The sequence below is a fragment of the Glandiceps talaboti genome, chromosome 9, assembly GCF_964340395.1.
Source record: "Glandiceps talaboti chromosome 9, keGlaTala1.1, whole genome shotgun sequence".
NCBI classification, from domain to species: Eukaryota; Metazoa; Hemichordata; class Enteropneusta; family Spengelidae; genus Glandiceps; species Glandiceps talaboti.
The window spans coordinates 24,011,203-24,027,436 of record NC_135557.1 but is presented as its reverse complement, the minus strand read 5'-3'; the positions used below and the strand labels follow the sequence as shown (position 1 = coordinate 24,027,436).

The following is a 16,234-nucleotide window of genomic DNA, read 5'->3' as shown; positions in this document are numbered from 1 at the left end:
TAGAAAGTTTACTCGTACAAAATGGCGTCACATTTTTCATGCCTGATGTTGTATCGAGATTGAAAGCAAGTGTTAGAGAATAGCAAATTAAAATAATTGTCTTTAGATACCAATTTTGATCGTATTTATGGGTTGCAGTATGTACATGTATACTGCAAAAAGGGGCGAGGGGGTGGGGGGCGGACACCATCAAAATATGTGTATGGCATTGCGTATTGTATTACCATACCAACTGTATCAGTGTATGGGTTGATACTCAGTCTCAACTTTATCAAACTATGCTAAACTTGAAAGTGGAATCATTTTTCCAAGGCTGGTTCAAACTGGATTATTGTGTTTGGTAATAATAAATTTGATCAGGTTGTATTGAGTTGTATGTTCTTATCTTGTGCAAGGTTTGTAAAATAACTTCAGTCTACATCATCTTCATGTATATTTGCCAGTTTACACAAACACAATGGTTACTGACACTATAGATCTGCAGAAATATTTTTTTTTTAAATGCTAATGGATTATTGTTTTTGTACATTTTTTCCAGTTCTTCTAAACATTTTGTAAATATGTCAGAGTCCATGGTCACTGGTGACATCTATAACTGTATTGTCCAGTTCAAGAAAGGGAAGAAAAGTGAATAAAGGAAGATGAGGAAATAGCATGGCACTTTCCACTACTGTTAGATCTTAAGAAGGGAGACCTTGAGGATATAAAATAGAAATAAAAATGCTGTTGTACATAAATGAAATATGACTAGCACTTTATTCACATGCACTAACACAATGTGTCCATGTTAAAAATGTGTGGAAATAGCAGTATTCCTCAGTGAATGAAACTACGTTACAACCGTTGTTCATTGACTGGTCGACCTAAAATAAACCAAGAGTATTCAATGAGTTACAGTTTTGTCACACACATAGTTTCCATGGTAACATTAATGACATATCTACATATTATACAGTCCCAACATATATCTATGTATATGCCAAATTTGGTCAGATTCGCTCAAATATATCCAGAGTTATGGTCCAATAAATGATTTTCGCTAAACTGTGAATAGGATCTGTTTCCATGGCAACCACCCCCACATAATTATTAAAATACTGCTCAAAATGGAGCTATCACCCAAGCATACCATTAGTTGAAGTTTAGATCACTGTATGGTAGTTGTAGTCGAGGCAGGGATGTAAAAACAACAAAATTATTAAAAATATGGATTTGACTCGTTTTCATGGTAACGGCCACTTTTGATCAAAAGTATTAGTTTGGAAATGTAAATATTTCATCCTGATACATCACTGTAAAGTTTTGTTCAGATACTCAACAAACTTTTTTGAATAATGGCATCAATGTTTACTGGTCTGGGATACAGAACTAAAAATCACCTGAAATCCCTACTTATATCTGTACTAAAATCAATTTTAAACCGGTTCTAAAGCGACATACCCTTATTTAATCAATTTTAAGGCAAATTAAGCGTTAGTGTGTAATTATAGAAAGCAATCGTAGAAAGCTATTTGAAGTATATTATTCATTGCAGTGGTCAACTGTTTACTATTATAAATACATTATGACTCACTGGCGTGCGCCCCAATTCAACAGATATAAAGAGATGTTATATAATTATGAATATAAATGATTTCCTAATACAAAGAGAATGTCTAACAAAAAATACTATAATCCTGCTTGCCCCGCTTCCTGTACTTTTTGCGCCATAGTTAACTCTTCCCCTGAACCAAAAGAAATTAAATCCATCATTCCACCTTCATATTTTGATGAAAATGATTTCAATTTTGTTATTAATGATCTCATAAATTTACCACAAGAAAAAAAAGATAATATTTATAATATTTATAATATCTTAGATTGGCCAGTTCCTACCAATCTTCCTCGACCATTAACGGTAAAAAAAGAAGAGAATGAAAAAGAGAAAGAATATTTTAATGATAATGATTTACTACTCTTAAATCCATCACAAGCAAAAGAAGTGAATATGATGATAAGAAATATTGATAAAAATAATTTAAAAAATGTAATAAAATTACTCAAAACAAATTATTAAAGAATGGATTGGTGTATTAATAAATCTTATAAACCTAAAAAACCTTATTTTTTGATTGATTTAACTTTATACTTTATTTTTAAAAATAGTTGACGCCAACGTAAACGCCACCAACTAAATCTCACTATCCCTGGATATTCTGCGTTCCATTTATCCCAAAATCGTTTAAAAATTTGATTCTGTGAAAATGCTTCCATTTTCAACTCTGGTATTAAAGCAGCCTCCTGATATTTTCCTAAGTATAATAGAATTGCTTTTATAATTACACTGAAGTTGAGTGATCGATATCGTGTTGGCTCTATATAAACTTCATTAATTGATGAAAATATTATAGTAACAGTTCTTAAAAGATAATAATTTAGATTATATTTTTTAAAAACCTTTTTAATGTGTTTTTTAGGGTAATAGATGCTTCGACTTTTTTGTTTTCTTTGATTATGTCCAAAGTTTTCATTTAAAGATTCATCTAAAGATTTATCTAAAGATTCATTTAAATGTTTATCTAAATGTTTGTTTAATGAATTACAGCAGTCAAAACAGTGAAACCTTCCATAGATGTTACCACAAATGTTTTTACAAATATCATTACGAGGTATATTGAATTTTCTACATATGTTACAATGTATGATGTTATACCAGTTTATTTTTTTGTTCATTAAATCACAACAATTAAAACAAAGTGTACTGAAAATGTTAGTACAATCACTGGCTACATCTGTTACACCATTTCGTTTACATAATTGACATTCCATTATATAGTTAGTTTATTAGTTTATTAGTTTATTATATTATCTTTTTTTGTTAAATAAACTAATAATATTCCACCACCAGCTAAATAAATATATTGGTATGTCTTCATGGTGTTAGAAGGTTGATAATAGTCACTAAATTCAGGTTCATTCTTAAGACTGGCAAGACTGTCAAGATTGTCAAGACTACTTTGTGTACTCTGTGTACTCTCTGGATGAAATTCAAGATATAAATTTAAGTTTTGATCAGTCAGAACCAGATTTTGTCTCGCATGAACATCTAAATTTTTTTGTTTCGCTATAAAATCTAATACTTTTTGCCTATGTTCCAACCATACCTCTCGATCTTTGTTAAAATTCTCCAAAGCATAAATCATGTCTCTTTAATTCTTTTTCATGTTCTTCTTTCGTATCGCCTGTAGCTGCCTTACCTATATAACTAGCTCCAACAAAGGCAGTTGCATTTAAAACAGCTCCACCAACCAACATCGCAACAGCCGCACCCGTTATGTATAGTATCTACACTATTAAGATATATTTTAAATTATATTAAATTATATAAAATTAAAAATTATATTAAATATTCTTTGTATTATCCTTTATAAGGATCAACTGGTAACATATTTCTTTGTTCCAACATATCTTTCTCTAATACTGCTCCACTCACAGCTATTGCGAGAGAAGCAAACTTTTTGAATGAAGTACTTGTTTTAGGACTGTCTGGAGCCATCTTTATAGTTTTGTCAAGTATAAAACTATTAGTTATTGTTAAAGCAGATAAAACTGCACCATCATATAGACCATTCACGATTAGTTTAGTATAGTCTGTCATTGTGTATTGTGTATATAATATAGTATATGTATAATATATATATAAAAAAAATAAATATAATAAATATAATAATAAAATAGTGATCCATATTATTTTGTCAAGTATAAAACTATTAGATATTGTTAAAGCAGATAAAACTGCACCATCATATAGACCATTCACGATTAGTTTAGTATAGTCTGTCATTGTGTATTGTGTATATAATATAGTATATATATAATATATATATAAAAAAAATAAATATAATAAATATAATAATAAAATAGTGATCCATATTATTTTGTCAAGTATAAAACTATTAGATATTGTTAAAGCAGATAAAACTGCACCATCATATAGACCATTCATGATTAGTTTAGTATAGTCTGTCATTGTGTATTGTGTATATAATATAGTATATATATAATATATATATATATAAAATAAATGTAATAAATATAATAATAAAATAGTGATCCATATTATTCCATATTATTTTATTATTCCATTTCAAATAGAGCTTTATTTTTAATTGGTTATGGTGTCGTTAATTGTTTAGACTGTTGATTCTGATGAATCTGTTGACTCTGCTGACGACTGAATATCACTTGATTGTAAAAACCACTGTCTTTTATAATATAAACCAGCTACCCCAATTACTAATGAACCAAGAGTTAATAAAATCATAGTATTAGTACTATTAAATTGCGAGCTTTTATTGTCTGACTCAGTTACCTTTATTGGTTCCATTGATTTGACGCTATCGACTATCAGTTCTTTTGATTTTAATTTTTTTCGTTTTTTTGCTTCAGCTGAAATTACTGCTAATTTTTTACCCCATGCAACTCTACCTGGATTTTTAGTTTTACTGTTTGTAGTAACAGTCTCTACTTGAGTTTCTACTTGAGGTTGTGTTACACTTTCTGTATCACTCATTTTTTACACTAATATAACTATATAATAACTATATAATACAAAATATTTTATTTTTAAATTACTTTATTTTTTTTTATTTTTAATCAAGTCAATTTTCAAGTTGTTTTCAATATCTTGATCAACTTCTATATCAAGTTCTTTAACAATTTCTTGATCAAGTTGACTCAAGTCATTCAAGTCATTTTTTTTCAATTTGACTATTCAAGTTATTCAAGTCACTTTGCTTGGGACAAGTGTGAACAGTGTGTGTTGCAAAGTTAATATTATTTAAAATAGTGAGACCACCACTTGTCAATGCCAAAAGAGGACCATAACTGTATGCTAACTTTCCAGTAAGTTGTTTGAATTGATTTGTAACAAGAAAATTATTTTTCAAGTCGTCATTTAATTTATTCACATTCTGTACTGGAAGCACAAGTCCTACTATTTTACTAATCCCAAATAAAACTCCATTTACAATGTTGTCACTTACGAGAGAACTGTAAGTGCTTTCATATATTTTATAATACTTTTCGATTTCTTTATCGCTCGCTTTTTCAATATATTCGAGAGTGAAATTTACAAATGATACAAAGTAATCTTTCTCTGTACTTAATTATTGGAGACACCTGTGACTCTGGTGTTGTTGAGGCTGATACCGCTTCAATTGATTGTAAAATAGTGAGCTCTGACAATGTCTGTTCCATTTTGTTATAGTAACTATATAATAATATAAATATATTATTTATTTTACATTTTATTTTGTAAAAAAAGTAGATGATAACTAACGCAATAAATAGCCAACAAATATCATTGATTAACATTTGCAATGATATGGTTATATTAAATCTATACTATAAGGTTGTCTTAAACGAAACACTAATTTGCTATAAGGAGTATATTTTAATTGTTTTATAAATTCATTAATTTCTTCCTTATTTAATTCCATCCCATAGTTTTCAATTATCTCTTTCACATTTTTACTCGGTGTGTAATACAGAACAAGCATACCGATGTTTTCTCGAAATGTCTTAGCGATACTCATAAATTGTTGCGTAAGTACCCATACGCTAATATTATCATGACGAGCTGAAAATGCCAACTTTGTTAAAATATTGACACGAGATTGGACATCCTTCGTGAAAGCGCAGTCATCTAGTATGATTAGACTTTTTGAGTGACTTTTTGTACTTTCATTACTTTTATAACACTCATACGCGAGTTCAATACTTTCATTTATTTTTTCTATGTTAGGAATCATTATAATAATGTCTGAGTCTTTTTTATCGTAAGCTTTATTGTTTATGAACGTCGGACAGATTATAATTATGTAATCGAATACGATTTTATAATACATTTGTAATAGTTCCATAACGAACTCTGTTTTACCCGAACATGTCGGTGCACTAATAAGCATATTGAAAGGAGGGTCAAGCCAGATCATTTTCATATACTAATAGTATCAATATATATTAATAGATTTTAATTTAGATTCTTGAATTTTAAGCATGGCATCACTTATAATGAAAATATTTGCAGTTATTTGTTCTTGTGGGTCTGTGAATTCTCGTTGAATTTCCAGTTGAACTCCATCTTTTGTATTCATGACCTTTAGACCACTACCATGATATCTATTATCCTTAAAACTTCTTAAATCAATAAACAGACAATATTAATTTAACAGAAAGGTGGCCTCGGTTATTTCCTCTAGTTTATCACAACAGAACTCAGATGACATGAAATAACGTCTGGCTTCTTCCCAAAATTTTCTAGGAGATAATCCCTGTGCATACACTTTATTTGCGATACCTTCTATCAGTATTGCAACAGAATTAATACTAGGATTAAAGAATAATTCGGTGTCTAATGCATTTTGTAGTTGTGGTTTGCCGAATAATACAAAAATTCTTTTAAGCTTCTACGTGGTATATTAATGTTCTCATTAATAATTGTATTCGTACCAGAGAAGTTAATTGTTCTGAAATGTTGAATATGTTCGTAAAGAAAACTTTTACCACTGTTATAGTAACCCATAATTTCCATAGCTATTTTTGGATCTCTTATCGTTTCATATTCAAGTTGGATGTTTGTTAAAGTATAATCCCAGCCATCTGTGTCTTCACTTACTAGGATTTTATTAACAGAAGCAAGAGTAAGCTCCCATTCGATATGGCTTCCTAAGCTCGAAGGATATACAGCTCCATGACCATTCATTATAGGATGCAATTTCGCGAGATCGATCGCATATATTTTACCATATGCCTTATGAAGTGCAGCCTCTCCTAAGTAAGCCCCACCACCAACTCCATCAATATTATCGCTTCTCAATTTTCGGAGATTTTCTGACTGAATTCCATACAGCGTTTTATTTGTTCTATCTGAATATAGATCTTTATACGTTTGTACTAAGTTGTAGTTTGTTAAATCCATTAAGATTTCCCCTTCGAATTTTAAAACTAGTCGACTGATGACGTTAGCAGACAGGTTTTGGACAACGAAGTTCTTATTATGACCTTGTAGTTTAAGATCAAAGACTAGATTGAATTTACCCGTTAGAACAACAGTGTCTTCTAATTTTGGACATCTGATATATAAAACTTCACCGGGTTTTGCACGATTTGGATTATACGTTACAACGTGATGAGTTCGCTCTCCTTTACTACCGAGTGCGTTCAATTTTGAGTAGTCACCTTGAAGTTCTCTATTGTAAGGCATTTTTTTCTATACTATATTATACTAAAATACAAAAAAAATAATATTAGTATATTTAATAGTATATTTAATATGGATCACTATTATTATTTTTTATTTTTTCATTTTCATTTATTTTTTCATTTTTATTTTTTGTTTGTTTAGAACTTTCATTAGAACTTTCGTTAGAACTTTGTTTAGTTAAAATCCGTTCATAAAGGTATACCGCTATTGCAGTTGCCAACAACCATACATGTTCAGCTATAAATCCTACAACTTGCCCAGCTGTTCTTAAAACAAACGACACGATAGTACAATAATACCTGGCAGTGCCATCTCTGCTTTATTACCGAGCCATTTCAATACATCCGCAACACGTTTAATAACTGCTTTGACTGGACCACCGCTACCGCTACCGCTACTGCTACCACTACTAGTAGGTGGTGATTTTATACCTAATGCAATAGCTATAGTAGTTATAACTAAACCGAGTGCTGTTGCCAATGAAACGATAGTAACTCCATTACGTTTGAAAAGAATTACCAGTTTATCTTTAAGGTGAAATGCACCTCAACTTTGAAAGTCGTCGGATCACTTTCAAGTTTGTACCAGTGGTAGATTATGATGGAAGATTTATATTTTTGGAAAAAAAATTGGGGGTCCACCGTCTAGTTTTTGAAGGAGGGCGCCCTCTAGAGTTACATTGTTCTGGTTTCGGTCAAAAAAGCATATGTCAATAAATGAAACCCTGGCAATATCATTTTTCGATGAATATAATTTTTTCAGGTCATTTTGCTTTCTCAATAATATGCTTACATTCATGTCAAATAATAGGAATATTTGTGTTTTATTTCAAGATTAACAATCAAAAAGGAAAAACTTTTTGCCATATTTTTTTTGAAAAATTAAAAAACAAAAATTTTGTTGCTATTTCCCCGTTTTAACTTTTTGAAATAATTTGACGAAAGATAAACCTAATCATGCCAATCAAATAAATGAAAAAAAAAATTGGGGTTGCCATACAAACTTTTCAGATATTTTACATCAAATTCACATAGTCACAATGCATTCCAATGTCTTCCAATTGGTATTTATGGTATATTGTTGTCAAATTGGTTGCCATGGAAACAGTAAATAGTGGTAATTGTTGATGTAACTAATGTTCCCTCCTAATATGAGATTTGGTTGGAAAACTATAAATGTGTGTAACTATAGTTACTATAAAAGAAAACAACTTGAAACATACACCTGCGAGAAACCAAGATGGCTTCCCCTATTACAATTACTGGAGGTATGGATCAAACAACCATAACATAACAATGCATGTATGTATGTAATTATGTGTGTGTGTGTCTGTGTCTGTCTGTGTGTGTGTCTGTGCTGTCTGTCTGTCTCTGTGTACTTCACCACCAATCTGCCTTGCAACCTGACAGAATGCAGTAAAACTTGAATAGGCAAAGGCTACAGCAGTCAAAGTACACAAACCAAGAAACAGAAGACTTGATTTGCTCCAATCATTCAAAGACCATTTTCATTCCTTTTTTTCAGATTTCAGTTTTGCTTCAAGTTAATTTCATTGTTTCCTTATTTTAACAAACTACTTGTATTTTATTTTATTTTTGGATGTGATATTATTAATATATTTGTAATATTATTCAGGCAAGCAGTTTGTATAGAAATGAATAGAACTTACAATCAAGACCATCTCAATCAATACCATGGTAGTTTATATCCACTTTTCTGTCATGATTGATGTGTTTGTAGTGTATACATAAATGAGAACTATTCCTGTCTAAGCCAGTAATGTAATGAAAAGATGTAAGACTTTGGATTATGCTCATTGCAACTGAATTCTGCTGGAGAAGAAGTTGATCATTTACAAAACCATAATGTGCCTGTGATGATATACAGACAATGAACACACAAGCAATCAATCAAAATACAAATTAGCAACCATCAGCAAATTTTGACAAATAGAAAGTAATAGCTCGCGCAGCGGCAGCAAAGCTGCCGCGAAGCGGCTCAATGACTAGTACGCATGCGTGTCGTATATACTATGCGAAAAAATTTGGTGGTTCTCCCAATGATGCATTGCGGCGCGCACTGACTACGCATGCGCCTTCCATATACTACGTGCATTCTCCACCCACTACCGCCGTATCATCGTATATCATAGGCGACATAACATCACCATGCATTGCAATATTGTAACAGTAGGCCTGTTGGCACGATTAAATATCGTAACATTGTAATGAGTATCGAGGCATCACTGTACCTCAAGGAGAAATTGTTACACTATTTGGCAGTTTGATGCACGGCGACACGAGATACGGACCACTGATGACAGCGCAGTTTAATTTCTGGGTTGTCGAAGTGTGGTTTTGACATTTATATTGTCGATAATTGATTTTTTTACATGTTCTAAAAAGAATAACTACTTTCCTATGTTTGTTGGTACAGTAACATTCCTAAATCATCGAGTTGCATTGAGAAATCGTGATGTTCGGCAACATGTCAACAAAACATTTGTCCAAAGACCACAACGTACGTTGGTAAAGGGTCTATGATAAGTTGGCTGATTAAAAATGAACAATATTAATCTAATGGCTATGATATGGTTTTTGAAACCAACAACTGCATAGAGTGTTGACTTTCTTTACTTCTCGTCCATGTCAGAGAATTAGATGTCATTCAATAAAATAAATTTTGATGGTTAATACCCCTGGAAAATGACCCAAATCAAGTGTATCAACCCTGGCCCAGGCAGCAGGTCACAAATGAATCTACCCTGCGCGAGCTTATGGGCTTTGCCTAGTTATGATATTATTTATTAACATTAAAAACAAATAGAAAACATGAAAGTGAGGATAACATTGTCTTCTAATTTCATCAAATAGATGACAATTATTGCTAAAACTCAGATACGTTCAAATCTCAGCCATATTTATATCTAAACTTACATAAATATCCAAACAATGCATGACTATTTTTTTTAACCATGAACTAACTAACACAAATTTGAGTACTGTAATATTCTGAATTCAACAGTCACAGCATAGAAAGCATGTATCATGTTACATAATCTAAGCAACATTAGGACACATATATTGACAACATCCATAAAAGGCACATTACCTTCACTTAGGTGCATGAATTGTGTAAGAAAATTACCCCCACAGAGAGAAAAATATTGGAGCCTCTAGCCAAAGAATTGTAAGTTAAGTTTAGGTGATGAATACATTTAGTCCATCAAAGATTGTTCACAAAATTATTTAGTAACACTAGATGGCATTTTATGAGAACAGTCTTGCAGAACTAAATGTATTCAGAAGGTGCGATTATCAGTACCACTGTTGATCACTTTCATCAACAAGGAACTGTAAATGGCTGTACTTTTTCAATAACAATAACATTTGTGTACACATTCCCCTGGAGAGAGTGGTGTACTGGTTTCTAGATTGATCTTTACTTTGTGAATTTGAACCATGTTTACTGGGTTAGCTAGTGGTAGATTGCTGACATCTCAATACTGGCCTGGCAATAGCTGATGTAAGGTTTTGTAAGCTAATGCAAGTGTCACACTAGTGGGTTGTCACCACAAACATCACATCTGACACATCACTTTCAGTCCATTTCTTGCAGTGGAATTTGTCAGCAATTGTACATGTGTAAGCCCTGAATAGAAAATAAAACATAGCAGACATTTAATTAATAATTAGTTGGTAACTTACATTATGATATAAAATTAGTTCACAAAGTTAACTTTCTGTCAGTGAAATAAAATACTTATAATTAACTTATAATAATATTTAAAGTTTATCTCATACATTTACTTGAAGTAGTGACACTGGAGATATGGCTATATTATTCACACATGAACAGAACATCATCCCATCAACACAAACAAAATGGTAAACCTAAATGATGTTTTATTTTGTAAATTTGCAAAAAGCTGTTGAATCTTTCAGTAAGTGAGCAGTTTTATAAAGTTCATAAACTAAAAGATTGCAATTTTAAATGTTGTAGCTGAAGGATTTACATCTACATATGGAAAGCAATGTCTCCTAACAAAACTGTATGATAGACAAAACAAAGTTATGATCAGTCTAGTATTCATAAAGTGAAATTATTATTTTTTACCTATAGTCAAAATATAGCAGCCACAAAAAAAAAAAAAAATTCATGCTAGTGGGAAATGTTGTCTAAATCTATGTGATCTCATGATCTTTGAGTGCTAAACCCAGATGAGCTAAGAAAAAAACTAAAAGAAACAAAATTAAAAATAAGTAAATAAATAAATAACGCTACAATTATTAGTTAAAATTTCAAAGTTTCAAGGAAGAGACCACAGACATTTCATCAAGAGGCGGAACTATGCACTCTAAACCGTGTTTAATAAAATTGTTCGTAGCAGAGGTTTGTAGTACGTACAAAAATACGTATATAGTGTATGACACATGTGACAGCCAATACGTATTCATCATTTTGGTACGTTTTCTCTTCATCAACCCTCCCCATATCCAATGTTGTTTGTTTCCCGAGTGGAATGTACATGTCCGTTGCATGAAAACAAATATGGCTGTCACTCGATCATGTTCCAATGCGTCGGTAATAATCAATGTACACTATTTAGAAATACAGTAACTTCTAAAACTTTCCACAATTTGAGGTTTCGCTTGATAATAATTGATTATTTATATGCCATTCTGTCTAAAGTAAAGGAGTTTTAATATTGGCCCACGCTTGCAAAATTGATACGATCGTCACTAGTGTACTACTCCACAAGTGTACACACATCGCGTGCGTAATTTATACACCACATAGCGTACAGAAAGTTTGAAACTTACCTTCGGGTTTTCTTCATTTTATCTTTCACATTTGTAAAGAGAGATCCTGAGGTTCGATGAAGGAGGGTATAACTATAAGACTACATTTGACTGTACCCGCTGCTGAATTACAACAATTCACATGTGGAAAACATGATAAAAGGTCCCGGGAGAGAGGTGGACTGTGATGGTGACATTGTACTTTTTTCGAGTCTACTTCCGAGTTCGATCGGTAGTTCATAGCGAAAGTTGGATACTTCGGAGCGATATTCGTACGTATTCAACGATCAGGGGGTCAACACGAAAACGATAACGGGAGACCCAAATTGACATTCGCATTCGTTGGTCTACACTTATTTCTAGTCACAGAATGCTTTTGCTACAAAAAGCCCCTGGATCTTTTGTCATAGATGTAGTACTGCTACATAGTTGCACTCTTGTCTAAAAACATACCTCAAAGCTACAAAATTAAAATAGGTCGGGGTTATGTTGTGACTACTGAATACAGACAGGGAGCTGGAGTACGACCAGCTTGCAGATCAATTTTGAGTTTGTGCCGGTCGTCGATCCGTTCGTCAGCCATTGTCTACGTTTCTAGATAATTTCAATGTACCATGAAAAAGATGGATTTAGCTCGTGATCGAGCTACAAAAGCAACAGAAGATGTGGCTATTTTTCCATTACGGCTAAACTTTGAATGGAATGGGTACATTTTCAGTTTAGATGCATGATGGACTACGTTTATCGTAGAAAACTAGACGTGTTTATACCGGAAGTGATAGTTGTTCTTTCACTTGGGATGCGCACACACATACGCAGAACTTCAAAATAACCGAGGCGCGTTCTACGTTAATACTAAGGTTTGGGTCTTTGAGTACTTCTTTCAATTTAGATGTCTCAGCTAACTGATAAGACTTATTGTGTAAAATATCAGTTTCTTTATTATATTTTAAGATATGAATTCAATTCTACCTAATTCTTTTTTTTCATCTTGCGTTAATTCTTCGATTTTTTGTCTGTTTTCCAATTCTTTTTTTCTATCATGCAAATCTTCTAAACTCTCAATTTCTTTACGCATGATTGTATATTCAGGGTTGAGTTCATTCCATTCTTCGATTTTGTTTTCAACCTTACTGATTTCATCTTTATGGTAGAATTGAGATTCATATCTTAAAATATAATAAAGAAACTGATATTTTACACAATAAGTCTTATCAGTTAACTGAGACATCTGCTTTGAAAGAAGTACTCAAAGACCCAAACCTTAGTATTAAAGATAAACTGGTAATTCTTTTCAAACGTAATGGAGTTACTATCGTTTCATTGGCAACAGCACTCGGTTTAGTTATAACTACTATAGCTATTGCATTAGGTATAAAATCACCACCTACTAGTAGTGGTAGCAGTAGCGGTAGCGGTAGCAGTAGCGGTGGTCCAGTCAAAGCAGTTATTAAACGTGTTGCGGATGTATTGAAATGGCTCGGTAATAAAGCAGCGATGGCACTGCCAGGTATTATTGGTACTATCGTGTCGTTTGTTTTAAAAACAGCTGGGCAAGTTGTAGGATTTATAGCTGAACATGTATGGTTGTTGGCAACTGCAATATTGGTATACAAAGTTCTAACGAAAGTTCTAATGAAAGTTCTAAACAAAAAATAAATAAAAATGAAAAAATAAATGAAAATGAAAAAATAAAAAATAATAATAGTGATCCATATTAAATATACTAATATTATTTTTTTGTATTTTAGTATAATATAGTATAGAAAAAAATGCCTTACAATAGAGAACTACAAGGTGACTACTCAAAATTGAACGCACTCGGTAGTAAAGGAGAGTGAACTCATCACGTTGTAACGTATAATCCAAATCGTGCAAAACCCGGTGAAGTTTTATATATCAGATGTCCAAAATTAGAAGACACTGTTGTTCTAACGGGTAAATTCAATCTAGTCTTTGATCTTAAACTAGAAGGTCATAATAAGAACTTCGTTGTCCAAAACCTGTCTGCTAACGTCATCAGTCGACTAGTTTTAAAATTCGAAGGGGAAATCTTAATGGATTTAACTAGTACAAACGTATAAAGATCTATATTCAGATAGAACAAATAAAACGCTGTATGGAATTCAGTCAGAAAATCTCCGAAAATTGAGAAGCGATAATATTGATGGAGTTGGTGGTGGGGCTTACTTAGGAGAGGCTGCACTTCATAAGGCATATGGTAAAAAATATGCGATCGATCTCGCGAAATTGCATCCTATAATGAATGGTCATGGAGCTGTATATCCTTCGAGCTTAGGAAGCCATATCGAATGGGAGCTTACTCTTGCTTCTGTTAATAAAATCCTAGTAAGTGAAGACACAGATGGCTGGGATTATACTTTAACAAACATCCAACTTGAATATGAAACGATAAGAGATCCAAAGTTAGCTATGGAAATTAAGGGTTACTATAACAGTGGTAAAAGTTTTCTTTACGAACATATTCAACATTTCAGAACAATTAACTTCTCTGGTATGAATACAATTATTAATGAGAACATTAATATACCACGTAGAAGCTTAAAAGGAATGTTTGCATTATTCGGCAAACTACAACTACAAAATGCATTAGACACCGAATTATTCTTTAATCCTAGTATTAATTCTGTTGCAATAACGATAGAAGGTATCGCAAATAAAGTGTATGCACAGGGATTATCTCCTAGAAAATTTTGGGAAGAAACCAGACGTTATTTCATGTCATCTGAGTTCTGTTGTGATAAACTAGAGGAAATAACCGAGGCCACCTTTCTGTTCAATAAATATTGTCTGTTTATTGATTTAAGAAGTTTTAAGGATAATAGATATCACGGTAGTGGTCTAAAGGTCATGAATACAAAAGATGGAGTTCAACTGGAAATTCAACGAGAATTCACAGACCCACAAGAAAAATAAATGCAAATATTTTCTTTATAAGTGATGCCATGCTTAAAATTCAAGAATCTAAATTAAAATCTATTATATATTGATACTATTAGTATATGAAAATGATCTGGCTTGACCCTCCTTTCAATATGCTTATTAGTACACCGACGTGTTTGGGTAAAACAGAGTTCGTTATGGAACTATTACAAATGTATTATAAAATCGTATTCGATTACATAATTATAATCTGTCCGACGTTCATAAACAATAAAGCTTACGATAAAAAATGTATTTACAAAGACTCGGACATTATTATAAGGATTCCTAACATAGAAAAAATAAATGAAAGTATTGAACTCGCGTATGAGTGTTATAAAAGTAATGAAAGTAGAAAAAGTCACTCAAAAAGTCTAATCATACTAGATGACTGCACTTTCATGAAGGATGTCAAATCTCGTGTCAATATTTTAACAAAGTTGGCATTTTCAGCTCGTCATGATAATATTAGCGTATGGGTACTTACGCAACAATTTACAAGTATCGCTAAGACATTTTCGAGAAAACATCGGTATGCTTGTTCTGTATTACACACCGAGTAAAAATGATATGAAAGAGATAATTGAAAACTATGGGATGGAATTAAATAAGGAAGAAATTAATGAATTTATAAAACAATTAAAATATACTCCTTATAGCAAATTAGTGTTTCGTTTAAGACAACCTTATAGTATAGATTTAATATAACCATATCATTGCAAATGTTAATCAATGATATTTGTTGGCTATTTATTGCGTTAGTTATCATCTACTTTTTTTACAAAATAAAATGTAAAATAAATAATATATTTATATTATTATATAGTTACTATAACAAAATGGAACAGACATTGTCAGAGCTCACTATTTTACAACCAATTGAAGCGGTATCAGCCTCAACAACACCAGAGTCACAGGTGTCTCCAATAATTAAGTACAGAGAAAGATTACTTTGTATCATTGCTGCTGGACAATCAAAAGCTTTCTTGGGAAAAAATTTCACTCTCGAATATATTGAAAAAGCGAGCGATAAAGAAATCGAAAAGTTTATAAGATATATGAAAGCACTTAGAGTTCTCTCGTAAGTGACAACCTTGTAAATGGAGTTTTATTTGGGATTAGTAAAATAGTAGGACTTGTGCTTCCAGTACAGAATGTGAACAAATTAAATGACGACTTGAAAAATAATTTTCTTGTTACAAATCAATTCAAACAACTTACTGGAAAGTTAGCATACAGTTAT

The 16,234-nt window shown here is 31.9% G+C and overlaps 1 protein-coding gene across 1 annotated transcript in view; it reads left to right on the top strand.

Moving 5' to 3' along the window:
- The window catches only part of LOC144440009 (dynein axonemal heavy chain 8-like), a 103,768-nt gene that overhangs the window by 53,002 nt on the left and 34,532 nt on the right, over positions 1–16,234 (top strand). The gene's annotated exons all lie outside the window — the stretch shown is intronic.